Raw genomic sequence first — 15,110 nt, forward strand, 5'->3', positions numbered from 1 at the left:
TGATTACGACATTGCTCTGGTTAGGATGAGAGAAAACATTACGATATCTTTGATGGCAAGGTAAGATTCAACTACCCATTCCTTGGATATATATTTAGATGCTTGCAAACCTATTCTGCAGTCAAAAAAATGATGTATTGGCTTTACTAAACTTTTTTATGTAAAAAGGTTCCACCGGTTCCACATTACTGGGTTTCGTTAAACAAACATAATTTGTTCATGTAACTTATAGTTGCTCTACAATGGCAGTGCTGCAATAATCCATAAGGTAAACTTAACTCAGAATTTGGCTTCTGTATGAGTTCAGTGATTCAGGTCAAATGATTGTGATATAATGATTATGTTAAAACACAACCAACATCTACAGATCACATTTTCTATTTGATTATCTGGCTATTGTAACTCAGATACAGCAGCCAGACAAAATATAAAGTTAATAATGTGGGGGTCAAGAGCCCAACTAAAACAAACACTGATAACCATATTGGTGACCTGAAATTCCGGTTTTCTCCTTCAGTGATTCTGCTTGTTAACATCAGGTGTCTTCAATAATGCTCAATCATCAATCAATTATTCACTTAATTATCTCATTAACTTTAACACTGCTCCAGTGTTCATTTAACACCCAGCTCAGAGTTTAATTGGGCCGCTTAAAATGACTTTCATGATGTTGAAGTTATTCGTTAAACAAAGTATGTTTGTTTAACGAAACCCAGTTATGTGGAACCGGTGGAACCTTTTTACATAAAAAAGTTTAGTAAAGCCAACACATCATTTTTTTGAGTGTTTTGTTTTTATCTTAAATGTTTGCTATAAGTAAATAAATAAGGCTTATAAACAGCTGTTGAGATGGTATTCTCAGTTGAAACGGAGTAAAGACTTGGACCAAAAACAGTATTCCATATGTCATGGCTTAACAAGCAGACTGCCTTGGAGTTCTGTATGGCCAATTAATGCTTTACATCTTATAACTTTCTACACAGGCCCATTTATTTACCTTGTACCAAATCATCAAACCGGGCTCTCAGAATGGATCTAGACTCCACGTGTGACGAGCACAGTGAGTATTTATAAAATTCAATTAATATATTTCTATGAAGATTTATAGTGAATAACATCAAAGTTCAAAACATACTCAAACTCATAATCCTTAGCTAAAAGATTTAAAAAAATATTCTATGATGAAATGATTATTTGTGTGCATGACCAGAGAGATCTCTGCTCCACCTGGAAGAGACTCCGGCTCACTTCATCAGACAGGGAACTCGTCGATCAGACACCCACATTCATAGTGGTGCAAAAGTGAGTGCTGTCCTTACAAAATTAGAACACTTTAATATGTGTTGTGCCTTTATTAGATAATACAGTGTATATGAGTCAGAAAACAACAGGGAGTTGTTCTCACTGGCCATTCAATAAGTACACTTTGCTAGTACTAGGTTAGACATGTTTTTTCCTTCAGAACTTAATCCTTTGTTGCATAGATTCAACAAGATGCTGGAAACATTCCTCAGAGATTTTGGTCCATATTGACATGATTGCATCACACAGTTGCTGATTTGTCAACTGCATATCCAAGATGCTAATCTTCCGTTTCAGCACATGCCAAAAGGGCTCTTTTGGATTGAGATCTGGTGACTTTGGGGGCCATTCGAGTTTAGTGAACTCATTTTCGTGTTCAAGAAACCAGTTTCCCTCACACCACAGCCTAAACCATTGATACAAGGCAGGATGAATCTATGCTTTCAAGTTTTTGCAGGAGACCCATCTAAATGTTGCAGGAGAAATTGAGACTAGCAGACCAGGCAACGTTTTTCCAATCTTCTATTCTTAGGTTTTATTGAGCTGATGTGAATTGCAGCCTCAGTTTCCTGTTTTTGGTGTTAAGGGAAAATGTAACAAAGAGATGAGAGAGACCATGGGGAGCCCCAGCTCAAGAAAGAATATTGCCAACCAAAGGTAAAACTGAAGCGTAATTCATTAAAACAGGGAAAAAAGGGAATAAAAGCTTCAGGAGGGAGCAAAAATAATAAACAAAACTATCCTAACTAAATTTTAATCTTCTTAATTACCTATAACAAAAATAAAGTGAAAAGAAAAACAGCAAAACTTCACGTGTCTACAATCAGCACCTGAAGAGAAAATAAAGCGGGAAAACACAAAAGCAACAGTCAGAATTCAGTGATTTTGAAAATTCTGTAAACTATTTTGAGTTTCAAAATGCTAGAAAAGATGACTTGAGAGATAGTTATGAGAGCGTTAAAAAGCATTGTTGGACCAAAAGTGGACTGGTCAAAGATAACTAGTTGTGTACAGAAGAAGAATGAAACTGTTAGTCAGTACACAGAAATATTTTGTCAGTCAGCTGCTGCATACAGTGGTATAGCGGACACTTCAGAGAAGGTGTTAAATGATAATGGCCCCTTAGCTCGCACATGGTGTGATGGTCTTTTGTCAGAGCATAGAAATGCATTGCATTTCTTAAATGTCACATGGGTCACTAGAACCCTGCAAAACAACTTGGACAGTTTAGTTACTTGGGAAAGAAACTCTGATGTCAAGGCAAGAGTGAAAATTGCAGCAGCATCCTTTAAGGTCAACGCAGAGAAGCAACAGAAACGCAAATGTCCTAAGAGAGAGGGCAGCAGTTGTTATTATTGTGGTAAACATGGACATTGGGGAAAAGAGTGTAGAAAAAACAAAAAGAATGTTAGAGAAACTAACAATGTAACTCAGCTTCTGCTCAGCCTGCTGGCTCCTCTGAAGCAGCCCCTCCCCTCGTCATTAAGCTCGTTGGGCGGCTGTTTTAGTTGTTAACCAGTTGGGCTGTGAGTGCTTAATTTCCCCACTAACTTACAACAGAGATAAAAGACTTCTGTTTTTGTTTAATAGAACAAAAGGAAAGTAACTATCTCAGTTTCTCCTTTGGGGGACACTGGTTAAAGTAGACTCACAGCCTTAAATGTTATTTTACAGCACAGGCCTTTCATCATTAATAGTGTTAGGTCAGACTGTAAACGTAAAAAAAGCCATCATGCAGTGTCCACAATAATGCCGAATATTGTCTTACAGCTTGCACCTGTCACGAATCCGTCCTCATGTACAATGTCTGCTATGACTGAAGTTTTGTTAGAGGATGAAGGAGAAATTACTACAGACGAGCAGGTTATGCAGTAACGTCCATCACGGAAGTGTTAGCTTCAGGACGTCTTCCAGATCATTTTTCAGCTCAAGCTGCAGAACTAGTAGCCCCAACAAGAGCATGCACACTAGCTTCAGGATCAGTTTCTAATATCTACACAGATTCCAGATATGCTTTTGGGGTAATTCATGATTTTGGTGTCATTTGGCAAACCAGACAGTTTCTAACTTCTGCTGGATCCCCCATTAAGCATGCTGAATTAGTGAAAGATCTAATGTTTTCCATGAAACTTCCAAAGAAATTAGCAGTGATCAAAGTGAAAGCACATCTCACAACTAATACTACGGAAGCTAAAGATAATTATCTTGCTGATATGGCAGCTAAACAGGCTTGTTTCTATGCAACTGTACAAGTTTGTTCAGGTAGTGCAGCACAGAAGGAAATTATGCCTCCTGAATCAATAATTGATCTGTACAAAAACGTTTCCTCCATTAGAACCAAAGTGGCATGGGCCACATCAAGTGATGTTGATTACAGCAGCTGCAGTATTGTGTCAGGGAAGGAAAACCTGGACTCATTGTACACACTGTAAGGTTGTTCCCCCACCTACAGGGATAGGTTAGGACACGGAACCAGTGAGGAGCCCCGGGAAGTACCCAACGCAACAGGCTTCGGGGGTTAACCCTGGGGTGAAGACTTCCCTCATAGGCCCTATCCTAGTCCATCCTTACCTCACTGTTCCTTAGGTGTCAAAGGTTTAAGAAATAGGGAAAGAGGAAACAACAAAAGCTGACTCAGAAAAGTTTACAACCCTAGTGTTTGAACAAATACTGCTCCACTGTCTAGCAGACTCAGAAAAAGTTCACAATCCTAGTGTTTGAACAAATACTGCTCTACTGTCTTTTGTTTTTTCTTTCTTACTCTGTGCAGACACCACTGATGACTGTCCCGAGACCCATACGCATCAACCTCCTCACCTGCGTATGAAGCCACAACCTCCAGAAAACAACTAGACCCACTGCCGAACATACTATCACGAAAGAAAAAAAAATACACAACGCAGAGACTCACATACGAAACCTTCAATCATCCATCGACATGATCAAGATTGTCCTACTACTACACATCATGAAGATCGCACAAAGTCCGGACTCCAGAAACAACATATTCTTAGAGCTGATGAATATGTCACAAATGCCTTGTTTGCTGGAAAGAAAGTGTGCATGTCACATCTGAAGATGACTGCATTCCAGGACTCACTTGTGCGCAAACATGGTGGGCCAACAAGACATTCTTGATCTTTCAGCAAATTACACCAGATGACTGAAGATTATTACCCGTAGGGACGTCACGGACCCTAAAATTGCATGTTTGTTTAAGTGTTTAAATTTGTATTTTGTGAGAGTTATTTAGAACTCTCAAAGGGGGAAATGTAGGATTACAAATTTTATTTAAATGTTTAATTTAGATTTCCAATACAATAGTATTTTATATTGAGAAAGTTTATAAATGATGAGACCAGGAAATATCTGCAAACGGTAGGGGTTCCCAGCAGGATATTCCTGACTGTCCCATCTCAGTGCGAGAAGGCTAGGCTTTTCCTGTTCTCATTGTTTTACCGGGTGAAGAGTCATGCTGAGCAAGTTTGAACACCTGCTATTTTATTACTGAGACCATTTGTCTTGGAGTTCTTATCTCAGTGCGAGAAGTCCTGCACCGTTCTGTTCTCATGTTTCAGCTCATTTACATGCTTTGTTCCTCACAATGTAATCCCTCCCCCTTGAAATGTATATAAACTACAATGTAAAGTTCCCTTAGTTAGACGATGTTGGAATGACTGCAGCTACCGACAAACAATAAAGAACTTCTGCTTGGAAAACTTCCACTGTCTCCTGGTCTGAGCTTCTAACTTTTCTACAAAGAAAAAGATCACTACAGTGCCTGGTAGGTCAGGTCAATAAGTTCATGCAATTTTTTTAAGTGCCAGGTCCAAACAAAGAGAGTTTCAGTTCATCTGCACCTGCCAGCTGCTAATGTATTGCGAAAATTCTTGCTGACCGCACAACCGGGCTTCCAGTCTACCTTCAAAGGCCTGCGTTGGTGGTATAGTGGTGAGCATAGCTGCCTTCCAAGCAGGTGACCGGGTTCGATTCCCGGCCAACGCATCACATTTGTAAATTAAAGACCTTGATTACGAGCATTCTTGCTATGGGTTCGATTCCTGGGTCTGTCCATTCTTGCTGTATGGGTTCGATTCCCGGCCAACGCATTGCATTTTACTCAAGCTGTCTTTAAAACAGTCGTCCGGGCCCCTTGCCAACTTCCCTGTAACTTGTTTGCTGGAGCAAAACATTTGTTAAGGTCTTTTGGCAGCAGTAAAGGACTGAATCTCCCCGTCAGGGAATCGAACCCCAGGCTCCGCGTGACAGGCGGAGATACATTCCACCTATACTAACAAGGAGTTGCAGAGACAGGTAGTTGTATCCGATCAGCGCGGCTTGCAGGAACGGCGTCATGCGTCATTTTAGCTCAACGCTTCACAGAAGCCAGTGAATGCAAAAAATAATCTAATACCGTTTAAATATGAAGTGTCTGTATAAAAAGTGTTACATTATTAAATTAGAGACCCTTTTTTTTTAATATGGTGCCTGGTAGGTCAGGTCAATAAGTTCATGCAATTTTTTTAAGTGCCAGGTCCAAACAAAGAGAGTTTCAGTTCATCTGCACCTGCCAGCTGCTAATGTATTGCGAAAATTCTTGCTGACCGCACAACCGGGCTTCCAGTCTACCTTCAAAGGCCTGCGTTGGTGGTATAGTGGTGAGCATAGCTGCCTTCCAAGCAGGTGACCGGGTTCGATTCCCATTTGTAAATTAAAGACCTTGATTACGAGCATTCTTGCTAGGGGTTCGATTCCTGGGTCTGTCCATTCTTGCTGTATGGGTTCGATTCCCGGCCAACGCATTGCATTTTACTCAAGCTGTCTTTAAAACAGTCGTCCGGGCCCCTTGCCAACTTCCCTGTAACTTGTTTGCTGGAGCAAAACATTTGTTAAGGTCTTTTGGCAGCAGTAAAGGACTGAATCTCCCCGTCAGGGAATCGAACCCCAGGCTCCGCGTGACAGGCGGAGATACATTCCACTATACTAACAAGGAGTTGCAGAGACAGGTAGTTGTATCCGATCAGCGCGGCTTGCAGGAACGGCGTCATGCGTCATTTTAGCTCAACGCTTCACAGAAGCCAGTGAATGCAAAAAATAATCTAATACCGTTTAAATATGAAGTGTCTGTATAAAAAGTGTTACATTATTAAATTAGAGACCCTTTTTTTTTAATATGGTGCCTGGTAGGTCAGGTCAATAAGTTCATGCAATTTTTTTAAGTGCCAGGTCCAAACAAAGAGAGTTTCAGTTCATCTGCACCTGCCAGCTGCTAATGTATTGCGAAAATTCTTGCTGACCGCACAACCGGGCTTCCAGTCTACCTTCAAAGGCCTGCGTTGGTGGTATAGTGGTGAGCATAGCTGCCTTCCAAGCAGGTGACCGGGTTCGATTCCCATTTGTAAATTAAAGACCTTGATTACGAGCATTCTTGCTATGGGTTCGATTCCTGGGTCTGTCCATTCTTGCTGTATGGGTTCGATTCCCGGCCAACGCATTGCATTTTACTCAAGCTGTCTTTAAAACAGTCGTCCGGGCCCCTTGCCAACTTCCCTGTAACTTGTTTGCTGGAGCAAAACATTTGTTAAGGTCTGTTGGCAGCAGTAAAGGACTGAATCTCCCCGTCAGGGAATCGAACCCCAGGCTCCGCGTGACAGGCGGAGATACATTCCACTATACTAACAAGGAGTTGCAGAGACAGGTAGTTGTATCCGATCAGCGCGGCTTGCAGGAACGGCGTCATGCGTCATTTTAGCTCAACGCTTCACAGAAGCCAGTGAATGCAAAAAATAATCTAATACCGTTTAAATATGAAGTGTCTGTATAAAAAGTGTTACATTATTAAATTAGAGACCCTTTTTTTTAATATGGTGCCTGGTAGGTCAGGTCAATAAGTTCATGCAATTTTTTTAAGTGCCAGGTCCAAACAAAGAGAGTTTCAGTTCATCTGCACCTACCAGCTGCTAAAGTATTGCAAAAATTATTGCTGACCGCAGAACAGGGCTTCCGGTCTACATCCAACAGTCTTGCGTTGGTGGTATAGTGGTGAGCATAGCTGCCTTCCAAGCAGTTGACCCGGGTTCGATTCCCGGCCAACACATCACATTTGAAAATTAAAGACCTTGATTACGAGCATTCTTGCTATGGGTTCGATTCCTGGATCTATCCATTCTTGCTGTATGGTTTCGATTCCCGGCCAACGCATTGCATTTTTCTCAAGCTGTCTTTAAAACAGTCGTCAGGGCCCCTTGCCAACTTCCCTGTAACTTGTTTGCTGGAGCAAAACTTTTGTTAAGGTCTTTTGGCAGCAGTAAAGGACTAAATCTCCCCGTCGGGGAATCAAACCCCAGTCTCCGCATGACAGGCGGAGATACTTTCCACTATACTAACAAGGAGTTGCAGAGACAGGTAGTTGTATCCGATCAGCGCGGCTTGCAGGAACGGCGTCATGCGTCATTTTAGCTCAACGCTTCACAGAAGCCAGTGAATGCAAAAAATAATCTAATACCGTTTAAATAGGAAGTGTCTGTATAAAACGTGTTACATTATTAAATTAGAGACCTTGTTTTTTAATATGGTGCCTGGTAGGTCAGGTCAATAAGCTCATGCAATTTTTTTAAGTGCCAGGTCCAAACAAAGAGAGTTTCAGTTCATCTGCACCTGCCAGCTGCTAAAGTATTGCAAAAATTATTGCTGACCGCAGAACAGGGCTTCCGGTCTACATCCAACAGTCTTGCGTTGGTGCTATAGTGGTGAGCATAGCTGCCTTCCAAGCAGTTGACCCGGGTTCGATTCCCGGCCAACGCACCACATTTGTAAATTAAAGACCTTGATTACGAGCATTCTTGCTATGGGTTCGATTCCTGGGTCTGACCATTCTTGCTGTATGCGTTCGATTCCCGGCCAACGCATTGCATTTTTCTCAAGCTGTCTTTAAAACAGTCGTCCGAGGCCCCTTGCCAACTTCTCCTGCAACTTGTTTGTTGGAGCAAAACATTTGTTAAGGTCTTTTGGCAGCAGTAAAGGACTGGATCTCCCCGTCGGGGAATCGAACCCCAGTCTCCGCGTGACAGGCGGAGATACTTTCCACTATACTAACAAGGAGTTGCAGAGACAGGTAGTTGTATCCGATCAGCGCGGCTTCCAGGAACAGCGTCATGCGTCATTTTAGCTCAACGCTTCACAGAACCCGGTGAATCCATAAAATAGTCTAATACCGTTTAAAATACAAGTGTCTGTATAAAAAGTGTTACATTATTGAATTAGAGACCCTTTTTTTTAATATGGTGCCTGGTAGGTCAGGTCAATAAGTTCATGCAATTTTTTTAAGTGCCAGGTCCAAACAAAGAGAGTTTCAGTTCATCTGCACCTGCCAGCTGCTAAAGTATTGCGAAAATTATTGCTGACCGCAGAACAGGGCTTCCAGTCTACATCCAACAGTCTTGCGTTGGTGGTATAGTGGTGAGCATAGCTGCCTTCCAAGCAGTTGAGCCGGGTTCGATTCCCGGCCAAAGCATCACATTTGTAAATTAAAGACCTTGATTACGAGCATTCTTGCTATGGGTTCGATTCCTGGGTCTGTCCATTCTTGCTGTATGCGTTCGATTCCCGGCCAACGCATTGCGTTTTTCTCAAGCTGTCTTTAAAACAGTCGTCGGTGGCCCCTTGCCAACTTCTCCTGTAACTTGTTTGCTGGAGCAAAACATTTGTTAAGGTCTTTTGGCAGCAGTAAAGGACCGGATCTCCCCGTCGGGGAATCGAACCCCGGTCTTCCGCGTGACAGGCGGAGATACTTTCCACTATACTAACGAGGAGTTGCAGAGACAGGTAGTTGTATCCGATCAGCGCGGCTTCCAGGAACGGCGTCATGCGTCATTTTAGCTCAACGCTTCACAGAAGCCAGTGAATCCAAAAAATTATCTAATACCGTTTAAATATGAAGTGTCTGTATAAAACGTGTTACATTATTAAATTAGAGACCCTTTTTTTTAATATGGTGCCTGGTAGGTCAGGTCAATAAGTTCATGCAATTTTTTTAAGTGCCAGGTCCAAACAAAGAGAGTTTCAATTCATCTGCACCTGCCAGCTGCTAATATATTGCGAACATTCTTGCTGACCGCAGAAGAGGGCTTCCAGTCTACATCCAACAGTCTTGTGTTGGTGGTATAGTGGTGAGCATAGCTGCCTTCCAAGCAGTTGACTCGGGTTCGATTCCCGGCCAACGCATCACATTTGTAAATTAAAGACCTTGATTACGAGCATTCTTGCTATGGGTTCGATTCCTGGGTCTGTCCATTCTTGCTGTATGCGTTCGATTCCCGGCCAACGCATTGCATTTTTCTCAAGCTGTCTTTAAAACAGTCGTCGGTGGCCCCTTGCCAACTTCTCCTGTAACTTGTTTGCTGGAGCAAAACATTTGTTAAGGTCTTTTGGCAGCAGTAAAGGACTGGATCTCCCCGTCGGGGAATCGAACCCCGGTCTTCCGCGTGACAGGCGGAGATACTTTCCACTAAACTAATGAGGAGTTGCAGAGACAGGTAGTTGTACCCGATCAGCGCGGCTTCCAGGAACGGCGTCATGCGTCATTTTAGCTCAACGCTTCACAGAAGCCAGTGAATCCAAAAAATAATCTAATACCGTATAAATATGAAGTGTCTGTATAAAACGTGTTACATTATTAAATTAGAGACCCTTTTTTTTAATATGGTGTTGTAGGATTACAAATTTTATTTAAATGTTTAATTTAGATTTCCAATACAATAGTATTTTATATTGAGAAAGTTTATAAATGATGAGACCAGGAAATCTCTGCAAACGGTAGGGGTTCCCAGCAGGATATTCCTGACTGTCCCATCTCAGTGCGAGAAGGCTAGGCTTTTCCTGTTCTCATTGTTTTACCGGGTGAAGAGTCATGCTGAGCAAGTTTGAACACCTGCTATTTTATTACTGAGACCATTTGTCTTGGAGTTCTTATCTCAGTGCGAGAAGTCCTGCACCGTTCTGTTCTCATGTTTCAGCTCATTTACATGCTTTGTTCCTCACAATGTAATCCCTCCCCCTAGAAATGTATATAAACTACAATGTAAAGTTCCCTTAGTTAGACGATGTTGGAATGACTGCAGCTACCGACAAACAATAAAGAACTTCTGCTTGGAAAACTTCCACTGTCTCCTGGTCTGAGCTTCTAACTTTTCTACAAAGAAAAAGATCACTACAGTGCCTGGTAGGTCAGGTCAATAAGTTCATGCAATTTTTTTAAGTGCCAGGTCCAAACAAAGAGAGTTTCAGTTCATCTGCACCTGCCAGCTGCTAATGTATTGCGAAAATTCTTGCTGACCGCACAACCGGGCTTCCAGTCTACGTTCAAAGGCCTGCGTTGGTGGTATAGTGGTGAGCATAGCTGCCTTCCAAGCAGGTGACCGGGTTCGATTCCCGGCCAACGCATCACATTTGTAAATTAAAGACCTTGATTACGAGCATTCTTGCTATGGGTTCGATTCCTGGGTCTGTCCATTCTTGCTGTATGGGTTCGATTCCCGGCCAACGCATTGCATTTTTCTCAAGCTGTCTTTAAAATTGTCGTCCGGGCCCCTTGCCAACTTCCCTGTAACTTGTTTGCTGGAGCAAAACATTTGTTAAGGTCTTTTGGCAGCAGTAAAGGACTGAATCTCCCCGTCAGGGAATCGAACCCCAGTCTCCGCGTGACAGGCGGAGATACATTCCACTATACTAACAAGGAGTTGCAGAGACAGGTAGTTGTATCCGATCAGCGCGGCTTGCAGGAACGGCGTCATGCGTCATTTTAGCTCAACGCTTCACAGAAGCCAGTGAATGCAAAAAATAATTCAATACCGTTTAAATATGAAGTGTCTGTATAAAACGTGTTACATTACTTAGAAAAACTTGTGCATGCTTTCATCACCAGTAGGGTGGATTATTGTAATGGACTTCTCACTGGCCTTCCCAAAAAGACCATAAGACAGTTGCAGCTCATACAGAACGCTGCTGCTAGGATTCTGAGCAGAACCAGAAAATATGAACACATCACACCAGTCCTCAGGTCTTTACACTGGCTGCCAGTTACATTTAGGATTGATTTTAAAGTATTATTACTGGTATATAAATCATTCAATGGCCTAGGACCTCAATACATTGCAGATATGCTCACTGAATATAAACCCAACAGATCACTTAGATCATTAGGATCACATCGGCTAGAAATACCAAGGGTTCACTCTAAGCATGGCGAGTCTGCTTTTAGCTACTATGCCAGCCGCAGCTGGAACCAGCTTCCAGAAGAGATCAGATGTGCTCCTACAGTAGTCACATTCAAATCCAGACTCAAAACACATCTGTTTAATTGTGCATTTACTGAATGAGCACTGTGCCACTGTTCGTCCGACTGTTTGCACTGTATTTTATTTTATGTTTAAATTATTCTGATTTCTGTATTTTATCTTTTATTCTAAACTGTTTTAATTATTCTGATTTCTTTTGATTATTTTAATTTCTTCTATGTAAAGCACTTTGAATTACCATTGTGTATGAAATGTGCTATATAAATAAACTTGCCTTGCCTTGCCTTACATTATTAAATTAGATACCTTGTTTTTTAATATGGTGCCTGGTAGGTCAGGTCAATAAGTTCATGCAATTTTTTTAAGTGCCAGGTCCAAACAAAGAGAGTTTCAGTTCATCTGCACCTGCCAGCTGCTAAAGTATTGCGAAAATTAATGCTGACCGCAGAACAGGGCTTCCAGTCTACATCCAACAGTCTTGCGTTGGTTGTATAGTGGTGAGCATAGCTGCCTTCCAAGCAGTTGACCCGGGTTCGATTCCCGGCCAACGCATCACATTTGTAAATTAAAGACCTTGATTACGAGCATTCTTGCTATGGGTTCGATTCCTGGGTCTGTCCATTCTTGCTGTATGCGTTCGATTCCCGGCCAACGCATTGCATTTTTCTCAAGCTGTCTTTAAAACAGTCGTCGGTGGCCCCTTGCCAACTTCTCCTGTAACTTGTTTGCTGGAGCAAAACATTTGTTAAGGTCTTTTGGCAGCAGTAAAGGACTGGATCTCCCCGTCGGGGAATCGAACCCCGGTCTTCCGCGTGACAGGCGGAGATACTTTCCACTATACTAACGAGGAGTTGCAGAGACAGGTAGTTGTATCCGATCAGCGCGGCTTCCAGGAACGGCGTCATGCGTCATTTTAGCTCAACGCCTCACAGAAGCCAGTGAATCCAAAAAATTATCTAATACCGTTTAAATATGAAATGTCTGTATAAAACGTGTTACATTATTAAATTAGAGACCCTTTTTTTTAATATGGTGCCTGGTAGGTCAGGTCAATAAGTTCATGCAATTTTTTTAAGTGCCAGGTCCAAACAAAGAGAGTTTCAATTCATCTGCACCTGCCAGCTGCTAATATATTGCGAACATTCTTGCTGACCGCAGAAGAGGGCTTCCAGTCTACATCCAACAGTCTTGTGTTGGTGGTATAGTGGTGAGCATAGCTGCCTTCCAAGCAGTTGACCCGGGTTCGATTCCCGGCCAACGTTTCACATTTGTAAATTAAAGACCTTGATTACGAGCATTCTTGCTATGGGTTCGATTCCTGGGTCTGTCCATTCTTGCTGTATGCGTTCGATTCCCGGCCAACGCATTGCATTTTTCTCAAGCTGTCTTTAAAACAGTCGTCGGTGGCCCCTTGCCAACTTCTCCTGTAACTTGTTTGCTGGAGCAAAACATTTGTTAAGGTCTTTTGGCAGCAGTAAAGGACTGAATCTCCCCGTCGGGGAATCGAACCCCAGTCTCCGCGTGACAGGCGGAGATACTTTCCACTATACTAACAAGGAGTTGCAGAGACAGGTAGTTGTATCCGATCAGCACGGCTTGCAGGAACGGCGTCATGCGTCATTTTAGCTCAACGCTTCACAGAAGCCAGTGAATGCAAAAAATAATCTAATACCGTTTAAATATGAAGTGTCTGTATAAAATGTGTTACATTATTAAATTAGATACCTTGTTTTTTAATATGGTGCCTGGTAGGTCAGGTCAATAAGTTCATGCAATTTTTTTAAGTGCCAGGTCCAAACAAAGAGAGTTTCAGTTCATCTGCACCTGCCAGCTGCTAAAGTATTGCAAAAATTATTGCTGACCGCAGAACAGGGCTTCCAGTCTACATCCAACAGTCTTGCGTTGGTGGTATAGTGGGGAGCATAGCTGCCTTCCAAGCAGTTGACCCGGGTTCGATTCCCGGCCAACGCATCACATTTGTAAATTAAAGACCTTGATTACGAGCATTCTTGCTATGGGTTCGATTCCTGGGTCTGTCCATTCTTGCTGTATGCATTCGATTCCCGGCCAACGTATTGCATTTTTCTCAAGCTGTCTTTAAAACAGTCGTCGGTGGCCCCTTGCCAACTTCTCCTGTAACTTGTTTGCTGGAGCAAAACATTTGTTAAGGTCTTTTGGCAGCAGTAAAGGACTGGATCTCCCCGTCGGGGAATCGAACCCCGGTCTTCCGCGTGACAGGCGGAGATACTTTCCACTATACTAACGAGGAGTTGCAGAGACAGGTAGTTGTATCCGATCAGAGCGGCTTCCAGGAACGGCGTCATGCATCATTTTAGCTCAACGCCTCACAGAAGCCAGTGAATCCAAAAAATTATCTAATACCGTTTAAATATGAAATGTCTGTATAAAACGTGTTACATTATTGAATTAGAGACCCTTTTTTTTAATATGGTGCCTGGTAGGTCAGGTCAATAAGTTCATGCAATTTTTTTAAGTGCCAGGTCCAAACAAAGAGAGTTTCAATTCATCTGCACCTGCCAGCTGCTAATATATTGCGAACATTCTTGCTGACCGCAGAAGAGGGCTTCCAGTCTACATCCAACAGTCTTGTGTTGGTGGTATAGTGGTGAGCATAGCTGCCTTCCAAGCAGTTGACCCGGGTTCGATTCCCGGCCAACGCATCACATTTGTAAATTAAAGACCTTGATTACGAGCATTCTTGCTATGGGTTCGATTCCTGGGTCTGTCCATTCTTGCTGTATGCGTTCGATTCCCGGCCAACGCATTGCATTTTTCTCAAGCTGTCTTTAAAACAGTCGTCGGTGGCCCCTTGCCAACTTCTCCTGTAACTTGTTTGCTGGAGCAAAACATTTGTTAAGGTCTTTTGGCAGCAGTAAAGGACTGGATCTCACCGTCGGGGAATCGAACCCCGGTCTTCCGCGTGACAGGCGGAGATACTTTCCACTATACTAACGAGGAGTTGCAGAGACAGGTAGTTGTATCCGATCAGCGCGGCTTCCAGGAACGGCGTCATGCGTCATTTTAGCTCAACGCTTCACAGAAGCCAGTGAATCCAAAAAATAATCTAATACCGTTTAAATATGAAGTGTCTGTATAAAACGTGTTACATTATTAAATTAGAGACCCTTTTTTTAATATGGTGTTGTAGGATTACAAATTTTATTTAAATGTTTAATTTAGATTTCCAATACAATAGTATTTTATATTGAGAAAGTTTATAAATGATGAGACCAGGAAATCTCTGCAAACGGTTCGGGTTCCCAGCAGGATATTCCTGACTGTCCCATCTCAGTGCGAGAAGGCTAGGCTTTTCCTGTTCTCATTGTTTTACCGGGTGAAGAGTCATGCTGAGCAAGTTTGAACACCTGCTATTTTATTACTGAGACCATTTGTCTTGGAGTTCTTATCTCAGTGCGAGAAGTCCTGCACCGTTCTGTTCTCATGTTTCAGCTCATTTACATGCTTTGTCCCTCACAATGTAATCCCTCCCCC

At 42.4% G+C, this 15,110-nt stretch overlaps 1 long non-coding RNA gene and 11 other non-coding genes across 12 annotated transcripts in view; 9 read left to right on the forward strand and 3 right to left on the reverse strand.

Annotated features, from left to right (window-relative positions):
- The first annotated feature begins 987 nt into the window (after positions 1 to 987).
- The window catches only part of LOC143719415 (uncharacterized), a 694,388-nt gene continuing 680,265 nt past the window's right edge, over positions 988 to 15,110 (forward strand). The window contains exons 1-2 of the long non-coding RNA XR_013196506.1: positions 988 to 1,060; positions 1,211 to 1,302. This is a non-coding gene — a long non-coding RNA (uncharacterized LOC143719415). The remainder of the gene's footprint in view (positions 1,061 to 1,210; positions 1,303 to 15,110) is intronic.
- On the forward strand, positions 7,328 to 7,399 carry trnag-ucc (transfer RNA glycine (anticodon UCC)). The gene has a single exon. It is a non-coding gene; the product is annotated as a tRNA-Gly (tRNA).
- Positions 8,035 to 8,106, forward strand: trnag-ucc (transfer RNA glycine (anticodon UCC)). The gene has a single exon. It is a non-coding gene; the product is annotated as a tRNA-Gly (tRNA).
- On the forward strand, positions 8,744 to 8,815 carry trnag-ucc (transfer RNA glycine (anticodon UCC)). The gene has a single exon. It is a non-coding gene; the product is annotated as a tRNA-Gly (tRNA).
- trnad-guc (transfer RNA aspartic acid (anticodon GUC)) lies at positions 9,042 to 9,113 on the reverse strand. The gene has a single exon. It is a non-coding gene; the product is annotated as a tRNA-Asp (tRNA).
- Positions 9,454 to 9,525, forward strand: trnag-ucc (transfer RNA glycine (anticodon UCC)). The gene has a single exon. It is a non-coding gene; the product is annotated as a tRNA-Gly (tRNA).
- On the forward strand, positions 12,078 to 12,149 carry trnag-ucc (transfer RNA glycine (anticodon UCC)). Its single transcript has one exon. It is a non-coding gene; the product is annotated as a tRNA-Gly (tRNA).
- Positions 12,376 to 12,447, reverse strand: trnad-guc (transfer RNA aspartic acid (anticodon GUC)). The gene has a single exon. It is a non-coding gene; the product is annotated as a tRNA-Asp (tRNA).
- On the forward strand, positions 12,788 to 12,859 carry trnag-ucc (transfer RNA glycine (anticodon UCC)). Its single transcript has one exon. It is a non-coding gene; the product is annotated as a tRNA-Gly (tRNA).
- trnag-ucc (transfer RNA glycine (anticodon UCC)) lies at positions 13,497 to 13,568 on the forward strand. The gene has a single exon. It is a non-coding gene; the product is annotated as a tRNA-Gly (tRNA).
- Positions 13,795 to 13,866, reverse strand: trnad-guc (transfer RNA aspartic acid (anticodon GUC)). The gene has a single exon. It is a non-coding gene; the product is annotated as a tRNA-Asp (tRNA).
- trnag-ucc (transfer RNA glycine (anticodon UCC)) lies at positions 14,207 to 14,278 on the forward strand. The gene has a single exon. It is a non-coding gene; the product is annotated as a tRNA-Gly (tRNA).

Source organism: Siphateles boraxobius, unplaced genomic scaffold (assembly GCF_051911475.1).
Source record: "Siphateles boraxobius isolate OS27281-9 unplaced genomic scaffold, OSU_SipBor_1 63, whole genome shotgun sequence".
Lineage (NCBI taxonomy): Eukaryota > Metazoa > Chordata > Actinopteri > Cypriniformes > Leuciscidae > Siphateles > Siphateles boraxobius.